Source organism: Adelges cooleyi, unplaced genomic scaffold (assembly GCF_023614345.1).
Source record: "Adelges cooleyi isolate 19-005CV unplaced genomic scaffold, UGA_ACOO_1.1 ACOO_flye_CR_arks_rails_tigmint_CR_PRNA_376, whole genome shotgun sequence".
In the NCBI taxonomy this organism is placed as follows: Eukaryota; Metazoa; Arthropoda; class Insecta; order Hemiptera; family Adelgidae; genus Adelges; species Adelges cooleyi.
Window position 1 is genome coordinate 3,599,662 of NW_026096053.1, and position 12,246 is coordinate 3,611,907.

Consider the following 12,246-nt stretch of genomic DNA (forward strand, 5'->3'; position numbering starts at 1 on the left):
AATTACAAAAAATATCGTGAAATTAAAATATGTTATAAGTGAAAAATAATTGCGCATTGGAAACTTTACAAAACCAAAATTTAGCTATAACAAAATATATATTTTGTGAGGTAGACAAAATTGTTTATAATTTAAAAATTATAAAATGTATTAATCATACGTTGTATACTTATTACAAAAATGTTTATTTGTGCAAAAAACAAACTTTCGTTAATGTTAAATTAGTATTTTGATATTGTAAATAAACTAAACAATTTTTAATAATTCAAATAAATCCTAAACTAGTTGTCTATTAGTAGGGGTAAATCAAGAACAAATTTAATTATTTTTTAATTCAAAATATGTTATTGGACGTACATAAAGATTGTGATAAATCAATTGCGATTTTTATTGAATTTACTATAAACGATTTAGTGTTAAAAATATATTATCATATAAAACATTTTTTTTAAACACTCCAAACACAGCGTTATGGATTCGATTTTATTAATGTACGAGCCCCGGCTTAGAATTTTGTTGGACCGGCTAAGATTTCAGTGCACCTATACATATAATGTTATATTATTATTATTATCATCATCTTCAGCGGTTGATTTGTCTTATATGGTTTTAGCGCGGACGATGGCAAAGTGAACTCTCGGCCATTGTTGTTTTGGTGTGTGTGTTCATCGAAAAGCGAACAGGTCGTCTCGTCAACATCCGGCCAAGACCGGTCGGAAATGCAAGGAGAAAATTGATTGTCCTGTCCGTCAAACTAGTCTACAGCCGACCATCGGCCAACCTATAAGACTTAGGTACGGGCACAGCTCGCTCATACCGCGTCATAACGTTTTATTATTATTACCGTCATTGTTTTCCAATATATATATATAATATATTAAACGCTATATTATTATTGTACTTGTACATTTGTGCTCATCATCGATAATAAACGAAACGGTAGATACAATACAACGTCCAGTGGCATATCATTATTATAATATGTATATATACATGCACATCTTGTACATGTCGCACAAGTGCATCGATCAACACAAGTGAAGTCCGTACTTTATGAATGACCGTTCTGGCGCGCACGACATTGTGATATAAGCAACCTTTAGGCTGTACACGGTAGTATATAGTATAGTTGGTTGGTATTAAATAGTATAAAAATAATACAAGTATTTACGTTGTACATGTTAACTGGATAAGGTATCAAACCGAGTCAATTGACAAACGTCTTCCCCTTACAGCAAAAAAAAAAAAAAGTGTTTTCAAAAAATCTTTTAATTATAAAAACTAATGTTTAACTATTACACTAAAAAAAAATACTTAGTTTAGTTGCTCCATCTAAAATTATGGTAAATATATGGACACGATCTAGTTGAAATACCTAAATAAATATAATTGGCCCTACAAAATGTATAGTTGCTTTACATTTAAAAATTTAGTTGGGCCAGCTATTTTCTATTTAACAGATATTTAGTTATTCCGACTGTAAATCTATTTTAACCATAATTCTAGTCGGACCAATTATGTATTTTTTTTCTGTGTAATATAATTTTGTTTCCAATCTATTAGTTATAGTGGTAGTAGTCGGTGTTCAACGACTACTTGTCTCTTTGAAAGACGTAACAAACGCGCTTTTATCCAAAGTGTTTTTTTTTGAAGAACCGTGTAAAAAAAAAACCACACTGACACCGTAATGTAGTCTTCTTTGTACTTTATCGGGAACGAATGCATATAGTAAGGTATTCCTTATGCCGAATAAACAGCTATAGTCGTGATCTCGAGAGTCGTTTTCGGGTTCTCGCGCCTTTCGGTTTCTCGTTTTACTTGGTTTTTAATAAAAAAAAAATTTTTTTTGGCGATGAAGCGGTTAGATAAAATTCATGCGGCGCGGCGTGCCTGACGCGCACCGGCGATCACTCATTCCGCGCACGTTTATCGCCCTATACCGGCTATAGGTATGTATATGTATAATAATATATGTTTAACGTTATGTGCGAGACCTAAAGGACTAGTCGGTGGTCGGTGCGTCCGAAAGATCTCCTACATCTCCAGACGTCGGTGTGGTACACGGTAAAAAAAAAAAATCCACCACCACGCCCACGCTTCACGGTGAAATACTAGGTCACATACACACAAGCGACCAGCAGCGTGTTGCGTATAAACCGATAAGCTTAAGGGGAAGAGAGGAAAAAAAAAGCGACATTCGACGCGATTTCTGCTGTGTATAGAAAGCTTTCACGAGGTCCGCGGGGGGGCTCACACTCGTCTTGCAACACATCTCTGGCACATGCACACACCAAGACGAGGTGTATATATATATATATACCTGTACGTCTTATAACCTGACTGTTCAGCACGTGAGACGTCCGCGCCACGGCCACGCGACAATTACACATATTATTATTATTGCCATTACGTGATCAAAAAACGGTATCTGCAGTTAATTTAGAAAAAAGAACCCCCCCCCTCCCGGGGCTAACCGACGAGCAGTGCGGCGGCTTGCGTGTGGTTGCGTAGGCTCGGTCGATGCTGGGAAATCCATACTTAATACCAACACCGGGTTAATTGATACATTCAACGGTAGGTATACTTTAAAAGTAGAGTGGCCAATCACATTCTAAGTAACTTTCATATCCCACTGCCGGCATTATGAATTCAGAGTTGTGCAAATTCGTATTCGAATAAGTAAATAAATGTCTTCCTATTCATAATTATCTTTTTTTTTTTGCTGGTAACAGTTTTTGGAAATTTTTTTCTTTTTATTGTTATTTACTATTTTAAAAAAGGTATTAAATTACATTTGCTTAATCTCACGAGGTATTAATACTATATTGTTTTCAATATGTTTATTGAAAAGTGGTTAAAATCATTGTTATGTCGAGAGATAAATTTTAGGTACACCTTAAGACAGGTGTCATCTTAACTATGATCAGTCGAATGTAGCCGAATGTATGCGGAAGGCCAACATAGAAAACTAGTACAAGATATTAGTTGGTACCTGTTTCCTATTATAATAAGCTAACTTCCTTACATAATATAAAATATGAAATAGAAGGTGTGTTATTCAATTCTCGAATTTAGTTCTGGTTGATTTGATTGTAATTACATATTACTTTATACAGGAAAGTTTCGACATTGATTACAAAACGTTATACGTGCAATATTTATCTGATGACCAACTTGTATCTATACCTACACTGCGTGTCATTATCATTAATAATAATTGATCGACAAGGCTGCCGTCGCCTCATATGCCTTGTAAATAGAGTTATCAATCCATATTGAGCGAGTGCGGCTTACATAAATTATTGATGTGTATACACGTTGGACGATTGCGTTAAAAAAAAAAGACTTGTAAAAATAAAATAAAAATACTACTACATCTTCGGCAATAGTCTTGGCTTATATTGCAAGCGCGTCCAACCGTCCTATCCTTTAATTAATTATTGACTTCGTCTCGATGAACGTCCGATATCGATCCGATAGTGCGACCTCAGTTAAGGATCTTATCTTAGGTATATAATAATATGAAACTATAAAATAATGTATCGCAGTCTTGCGGGTATAATTAATATTGGCCGCCGAGGAGTTGGAGACGGTGTATAGTATAATGAATGCCAAAGGTCGACCGCATACCACTAAGAAATTCTGCATACTCGAGGTACCTATATACCACACGGTTGCTGGGTATATGGCTAATTGTAAGCTTGTCGGCCGGCTTTCTTTTATAAATAAAAAAAAAACAATATTAATCGTCAAGAACTTGGCTAGAAAAATTAGCCGATTTTAAAAGTCTGAATTCCAATTCCAAATAATTGTCGGCACTATAATTGTTGTTTATAACATAACTAGTTTAGCTGAAACGCCATCTTTGAAAAGCACATCATTCTAGAACCACTGTATAATTACAAATATATTGTTTTGTTTTTTTTTAGATTATGAATTCAACGAAATCAACGGCGACGTTATCATTATGATCAAATGAAGATGGCAAGATGTTTGTTACTTTTAATGTTGAGTTCAATTTTGAATCGACATTTCTTCAACGGTTTCCTAATTTATATCTGCAAATGATTTTTAACGATTGAAGTAAACAAAACCGATAAGACAGCAGTGTAACAGCTAACGTTTTCAGTTGATCAGTTCACATATAGATGTGTTATAATATTATTCAGAGAATATTTTTTTAGTCATTAATCGACGACCAACGGTCCGGAAAACTTCAGCGTGCTTGGAAAATTTATTGTTTCGCCCCCGAAAACTTCCAAGGGCGGCGATGAAAAGTTTACAAAGTTTGTTGGCCGTAAAGTTTGTGTTGGCGTTAAGCTCATGCGGACGTGTACAGTAAAAACAAATGACGGAAAATCTCTTCGTTTTTTTTTTTACCATAAGCCTATCGTTATGCGCAAAAACTGTTTTATAGTGTTATATGAACAAACAAGACAACAGCATATAATAACATATATTACACATTTAAATTCACTTCTATACAATACCATTATATAATAATTATTGTAATGTTATACTTATTATCAATATACGAATCTGCCTAACACACGAATCCTCAGGGTAGACTTTACTTGCCTTCGCTACTTTTCTTGCGACTTAAACGCCGCATCGTACATTCTTATGTTCAAACATTTATTTATTGTGTTTAAAACAATTTTTTTTATTATTACATTTCTAACTTTTTATAAATCATACAACCATATAATTTATATTTGTTTTTTTTTTTTAGTGCATATTTATACAAATTTTCTTTTGTGTAAATCCAATAACTTTTTATTAAGTATTAAAACTTTATTGTGTATAACTTTTTGTTTAACAATATTTTTTTTACGAAATACCTTTTTATCTGTGTAATACCATTTTTTCTCTTCAACAAACAAAAATAGACAACAAATTTACGTTCTTTGCTTTGGATACAGAGTTTGGAAATTACCAAGGTAAAAACATTCTAGTTTCGGGGGCAATAATTCAAATATTTGGTAATGCGACTCCCGTAAAACCCCCACTAGTTATAGCCCCATAGAACTTCCAAAACACCACTACCAACACTTCAGAAAATTTGTACAGAACTATATGTCCCAAAAACCTACTCAACGACTTGCCATACTACAACAACTCGAAAAGGCCATTACAACAGACTATAATACTTTAAACTCCGAATTCATTAACAATTATTTTCTCCACGACCAACGGCCATTAGCTATATTTTTCAATGGCCAAAACGACCATAGACTATTAAAAAAAATGAACCTAAATCTGACATACCTAAACTTGACGGCATCCCGACTTAACAACGACACATGATTTCAAAAAAAAAAAACAATATGCTCGACTAGGTTGGGTACCTTTGTCAAGAATGGTAATCTACTAAACTTGACGGAGGCGCACAACCTTATCTGTAACAACATACACAAAAAATCACACGCACACAATCCCATTTTTGATGCACTTAATACTTCTTGTGTTTTTAAATACTTAACTTCACGAACCGGACTTGACCGAATTGAAGAATACTTAACTAACTAATTATAAACACTCAACTCAACAGTAATTTCACCCAACAAAAACCATAATTCTCTCTAAACAACTCATAACACCCTTTTTACACAAAATAACAAACAACATTACAACGACATTATCACAACTATAACCTTCAGCTTGCATATCCCAAACATTCATTTCACACCACAGCAATCTTTAAACACATATGTAACACATTGTATATATTATAATAATATTGTTCACCGGCTAATACTATGCAAACCGAAAAACACTTAATATTGTAAAGACATTGATAAAAAAATATATTGTTTAAGTAAATACAACTGTTTGCCACACAATTTTGATTTCAAACTATTACTATATTATGTTTCGAATGCCGATTTCCATTAGATCTGTATTTTTAATTTTTTGTATTCAACACAATTCTAAGGAAAAATAAAACTATTCCACTTTGATTATTAATCGAAATTATTATTTTTTTCAATAACTATGTATTTTACTTTAACTCCATACTCATCAAGCTTTTAGATTTAATTATAGAAGCTAACCACCGTTTACTGTTTAATTTTTTTGATACCATTTTCAAGAGTGTGTAGTAGCATTGACACCTACTCAATGATAGTAGTTGCCTTATTCAAGTAGTTATTTTGTTTAATAATTAGTTAGCTTGTCAAATTAGGACGTTGGCTATGTATAAGACTATATTAAATGCATTTTGAATTATATATTATAACGTTCCAAGACGTTCGCGGTGTACTCGGATCGCATAACACTAAATATAATATATACTTATATATTATTTCACAAGTGTTCCTGATGAAACACATTCAATGTTATTCCTCGCACTATCCAACGTGTGTTGGATATTTCCATTGTCGAAGTAACAAGAATAAGAATATAATCTACACACTCTCGGTCACGTTCCTCGCCCAACACACGAATGTCAACCGGTACTGTGCCCGTCGCCGCCGCCGCCGTCTCAGTCTCAAGAAGTCTGTTTCATGACCACCTGGGAACATCACCGACGGTCGGCGGCCAACCCGTATAATATGTATTATAATATTATCACGTCCTATACCTATATACGTACTTAAATATGTGTATATTATTTGCATCGAATGTAAGTTTGTCGTTTGCGCAATCTCGCAAATATCACTATATAACAACACTGCACAAGAGAAAACTATAAGTACATTTTTTTTATATATTTTAGCCGTTACTTAAAAATATGAACTTGTTCTCGACTATTGCAATTTAACGCAATATATTTTTATTAATACATATACATATATATATATATATATAGACTAAAATCCAAACTAAAAAACGCGGTTAATTTACCAAAATCTCGTTTATTGGAAAAACAACTTATTGATTAATTACTAGGCGAATAGACAAACGCGATTGATTTTGTTTAACAATATTAGATTATTAATTTAATAATAATAGGTAAGAGTCTGTTATTTTAAGCGCACTATATATTGATTATATAATTTACTAATGTACTAACTTACTGACTTACTGGCTATAAGTGAATGGTATGACCTCACTTGGCCGTTTAAAGTAAATAATTAGTGTTTTTATTTATTTATTTTTCGTACAACTATTTATCAATATCCGTATTATTATTGTTGTATATAAATCCTAACCGGACGAGTTCAAGTATTGAATTAAACCAAAAAAAAAAAAATTTAGAGAAAACGCACAATATAATTTAATTTTTTTTTTTTTTAAGATGCGCCGCGAGGATCGGAAATCGGCAAGGAAGTGTAAACGGGAAAAATTATTAAGTTAACGACGTGTAAACACGGGTTTTTATTGACGGTAATTGGTCGGTGGCTGTGGCGGTGGTGAAGCGCCGGCGAGGCAAAAATATGGTCGAAACCAGGTCGTAAAACAGTCCTCGTGTGCGCCCTCCCTCCCCCTCCCCCTACCTTAAGTGTTGCGTGGAGCGTGCCGCCAGTGAGTATATGTATAAATATATATATATATAAATGCCAGCCAACGCGGTTTATAATATTATACTCTCAACACACATACATGATAATGTACCGGGCCGTTTAAAATATAATATGTGATAAAAATCACACTAGCACTCTCCTCTCTATACCTATACACATCAAATTAGGCAGGTTTATGATGCGGTTTTCAAAAAAAAAAAAAAATAAGTAAGTAAGTAAGCAATAAACAAAATCGGCAGTCGACTACCGACCACCGCCTTATACCACCTATATAATAAAATATTAGTATCCTATACTTAAAGCGCGACGACGTGATTCGTTTTTTATTTAACTCTCGGTCTTCCGACTTACTATTTTTTTTTTTTATCGCGGTCGTTTCTCAAGTGGCCGCCCGTTTACATACTACTATTATTATTATTATTCCATTATCGTAATATAGTATAATATAATACGTACAATTGACAAGCGCGGCAACAATAATAAAGCGGACGTTATACTGTTATTACACCGAATTGTTGTTAAATTAAGACGTTAAAAAAAAAAACCATTAAGAAAAACGGTCGTAAATATCCGGCCCAACGCAATGGTTTTTTTTTTTATATCGACAACAGCCTAACCGTTTCACCGCGTTTTGTTTATGATCAATAATATTAATATCATTATTATTCATTTGATCGGTGCCGCAATAGCAATAGTTTTTTAACTGGGGTAATTGTAAACGAACAGCCAACAGGATAAATGTAAATGCATTTTTTTTTTTATAATAGAAGTACCATCAATGTTAGTATTTAATTACACAGTAAGCATATAAAACGTCTTCTAATTCAGTGTTCAGTTAAAGTTGAGAATTTTTAATTACTTCGTTAACTAAAATAATCATTTACATTTCCCTCAATTCATTTTTACCTACAGTTACTCCAGTTGACCCTTATAGGTAGGTATTTATGATAGGTAATGATAATCGTCACCAAAGACGGTCTTCACAGTAATCCTTTTATGTCTTATATCCATTGACAAGATAAAAATTGGACATAGATTATATCGCACCAAAAGCCGTAATAAAATATAACTTTAAAAAAAAACCAGACTAATGTTTGAGGGTCATAAGGGGGTTAAGTATAAATGTAATGCTTGAGTTTGACTATTAATAATGAAATACATAAAACATTAGGTCTAATAAACATTAAAAGCTTTAAATTAAAATTATCATTGAAACATAAAGCGTTTTCTTTTCGCTTTTAAATACAATTACCCTTATACTTGACCCTTATAAAAATTGCACTATGCTATTTTGTTTGTAAATTTTTAAACATCGGAATTTACTCAAAATCAAAATATAACGTCATTATCATATCACGTTAATATATGCAATAGAAATGTTACATTTAGACCTAACCTAATCTGACGTTTACTTTTGGCGCTAAAAATTAGAGCTATCTCGTATATATAGCTATAGTCTTTTTGGGAGCTGAACGATCCCTGAGAATATTTTTTAGGCGTTGTTTCAAGGTAGTGTATATTTATATATACTATGAATAATATGTACAATAAACACTAATTGCTATACAATAATATGTACACACCGCGTAAGACAATAGTGGATAAAAACTAATGGACTTTGCAGTGGGTCCGAAACTTCAGCACACACACACACAAACAGACATGGATAAATCCGAAAATTATCGATTTAATGAGAACATTAATGTACACATTAAAAGTCAGACAACATCACACGAGTTCCGACTTAACCCTTTTAATCTTTTTGGCTTTTGATCGATGGATGCATTCATAAAATATGTATTGTTGTAAATATTGGAATCTGGTAAAATCGATGAACTCATATTATGAACCTATGCATAGACCAATTATTACCATAAAAATAGTACTTTAGTCTCTACTACACTGTATACTTACTTATAAAACAGTCCGTTCAGAATAAATGGGCATATTATATAATTATACTTTCGCCGTTAGATCAAAAGATTTACATAATATAATTTAATCTTAATAATCATCTATTCGCTTGTTAATTGTTTAATATATAATAGGATCAAAGTGTTATACCTACGTCAAGTTAGGTCGGACAAGATAGTTTTTTGACTTAATACAATATTATTAATATAGCTATATATACTATACCACATTTTGTCCGAATTTAGTGATACGGTATTGTAATAATTACAACATTTTATCGGTTCTTTTTAGATTGCCCTACCTACAGTTTTTATTAAAACAAAAAACGTGTTAAAATAATAAAATATGCTAACAATATAGGTAGTCATACATTTGGACACGTGTTATTGTCGTGTACCACAATGCATGTACAATAATAATTCTAATGTGTAATTATATTTGCGAATAATTAGTTTTTTTTTTTTTTAAACTTATATCGAACATTTAATATAAAACGTATACAATAAAGCAGTAAGTGCTGTTTTTCGACACGGTTCCCAGTAACGCGCAGAAGAAGAAGAGCCACGTGGGTACCATAAAAACTTTTCGAGCGCACGAAAGTCGAGCAGTTCGGTTTTTATGGACGGCAAAGATAAACACTTTAACACATAGCTTGCACCACCACCCTTCCAACATACATATACCGTTTATACTATCATCCCTCAAATGGTATCTATATCGACAACCATACACATATAATATATGTATGTATAACTACAAAACTATAGCGAAATAAACGAAAAAATAACATATTATTTTTTATACAAACACATTACTTTTTATCACTCACCGGTTGCGTTCTGCGGTCCTCTCTGGGTCGGTCAATGCCAAGTCCTCCTTTAACGCGGCCCCGCGCGAATTGATACAAGTTTAGGGCAGGTCGGGTCGGTCGGGAAACAAAACCGCGACGGCAAATAAATAAAAAAAAAACTCAAAAACCGTATATTATTAAATTTTCAAAATAATAACGAATTAAAAATTAGAATAAAACAAAAAAAAAATTTAACAAAAATCGAAAACCGTACAACGGAAAACGGCGGCGTTCAGACGGAACAAAAACGGTCGGTGCATTTTTTTTTTTTTTTAATTTTGGCGCGCAAAATGAAAATGTTATAATAAATAAATAATAACAAATTATATATTTTAATTAAACCGTTTCGTGTCGACGGAAAAGCGCAAAGGGCGGGTTTGTGGGAGGTTTGGAAATTTTTCAAAATAAACTGATTTTCGCAAATATTATTATTCGGCTTGATGAACGGACACGGCGACGACCGACGATGTCGTACGGACGACGGTGTACGATAATAATATTATATAAAAGCTATAAAACCGTGTGCGTGTCCCGCCGCGGTGGTGGCGTGCGTCGTCGTTGGCCGTGTGTGTATGTGCTGTTATGGGCTCCAAAAAGTTTGTCCTTACAATAATGGGACGTGAATCGAAGTGTTGGGCGGGAGAATGGTTTACGGCTCTCGGGCACTGATAGAGAGGCCGGCCCCCTGCGCTACCGCCCGGCACGCCCCCGCGGCCCCCACTTCCCCCGCCCGCCCGGGCACACGCACATAAAGAATATCGGCCGCCGCCAAGGTGGGGGACGGCCGCGGCGCCGACAGAGTACGCAGCATACGGGACGGCCGCCGGTCCGACGGAGAGAGGACGACGACGACGACGCGTATATACGTATATAATATAATATTAATATGGTTGTGTGTGTGTGTGTGTGTGTGTGTGTGTGTGTGTGTGCGCGCCGCGTGCTCGTATATCGTCGGACGCGCATTGCGCTTGTCCCGCGGCCGCGGCCGGAGACTTACGACGACGTTTCCGAAACGCGCCGAACAGTCAATAAAGTATCTGGCCGCCGCCGCGCCGTCCAAGAACAACAATAATAACAATGTAACGGATCATAACGACGGACGGAACGCCGTGTCAAACGTTGTAATTGATAACGCGAAATTGCCGGCCGGCCCTCTTGTAATAATATTATAAAACACCTGTTGCGTATCCTATGTAATGATATTACACCGGCTCTACGCTATTAATATTATTGATACTTATCATACTTAGGTGTATTGATGTATGTAAGTTCAACGCCCCAGCTCAAAACTGCAACGACTTAAACAAATCGTCAAATATGCGTAATATGTTAGGTAGGTAGGTATTCTATATTTTTCACCAGAGTGCACATTAATTTCACTTTAGTACCACGTGTTTGTAAAAATATAAAAAAGTTACTGTAAGTCATTATGCCCGGAAAAGAGGTGGTTTTTTTTTTGTAGATTTGAACTGGGGCGTCGACTAAGTAAGGAAATTCTAAAATGTAAACAAATTTTAGTTGCTTAACAGACCAGGAACAAAAACTGGAGAAAATGGCGAGTGAGAAGCCAGAGATTTGGCGAATATGTATGAAAGACGAAAGCCCGAGTCTACTGAAAAGAAAGGAAGATATAAGACAGGTGGAAATTCTAATGAGTATTGTTGAATGAAGAGTTTCCCAAAGAAGTACAAGAGGAAACAAAATGGAACGTAGGATTAGTTAATAAAAAAGTGAAAAGTGTAAAAAGCGATAAACACAATTAACTTGGACTTGAACTTAGTAGGACCGGATGGTAAAAAGTCATCCAGCAAAGGGCTAAACATACTGCCAACAAGTTATTTTTGGCATTGCGGTTATTTTTACAGCAAAAGATAAAACTGGTCATTTTATTATGACGAGGATTAATTCACGTTGAGTACTATTAACCAAATTAAATGGCGAATCGCTGCTCTATCCCTCGTCTATTTAATGCGATTTTGATGACCACAAATAACGTATATTATATCACACTTACAG

General features: G+C 34.3%; 1 protein-coding gene across 10 annotated transcripts in view; it reads right to left on the bottom strand.

The window, feature by feature from the left end:
* LOC126840143 (homeotic protein antennapedia-like) overlaps positions 1 to 10,841 on the bottom strand; it is a 133,111-nt gene extending 122,270 nt beyond the window's left edge. For 9 of the 10 annotated variants that reach the window (XM_050575681.1, XM_050575661.1, XM_050575668.1 and 6 more), the window contains exon 1: positions 10,210 to 10,841. The gene's annotated coding sequence lies outside the window, so the exon portion shown is untranslated. Of the gene's footprint in view, positions 1 to 10,195 lie in introns of all 10 variants that reach the window. The other variant, XM_050575670.1, reaches the window with a different exon arrangement.
* Positions 10,842 to 12,246: the final 1,405 nt, after the last annotated feature.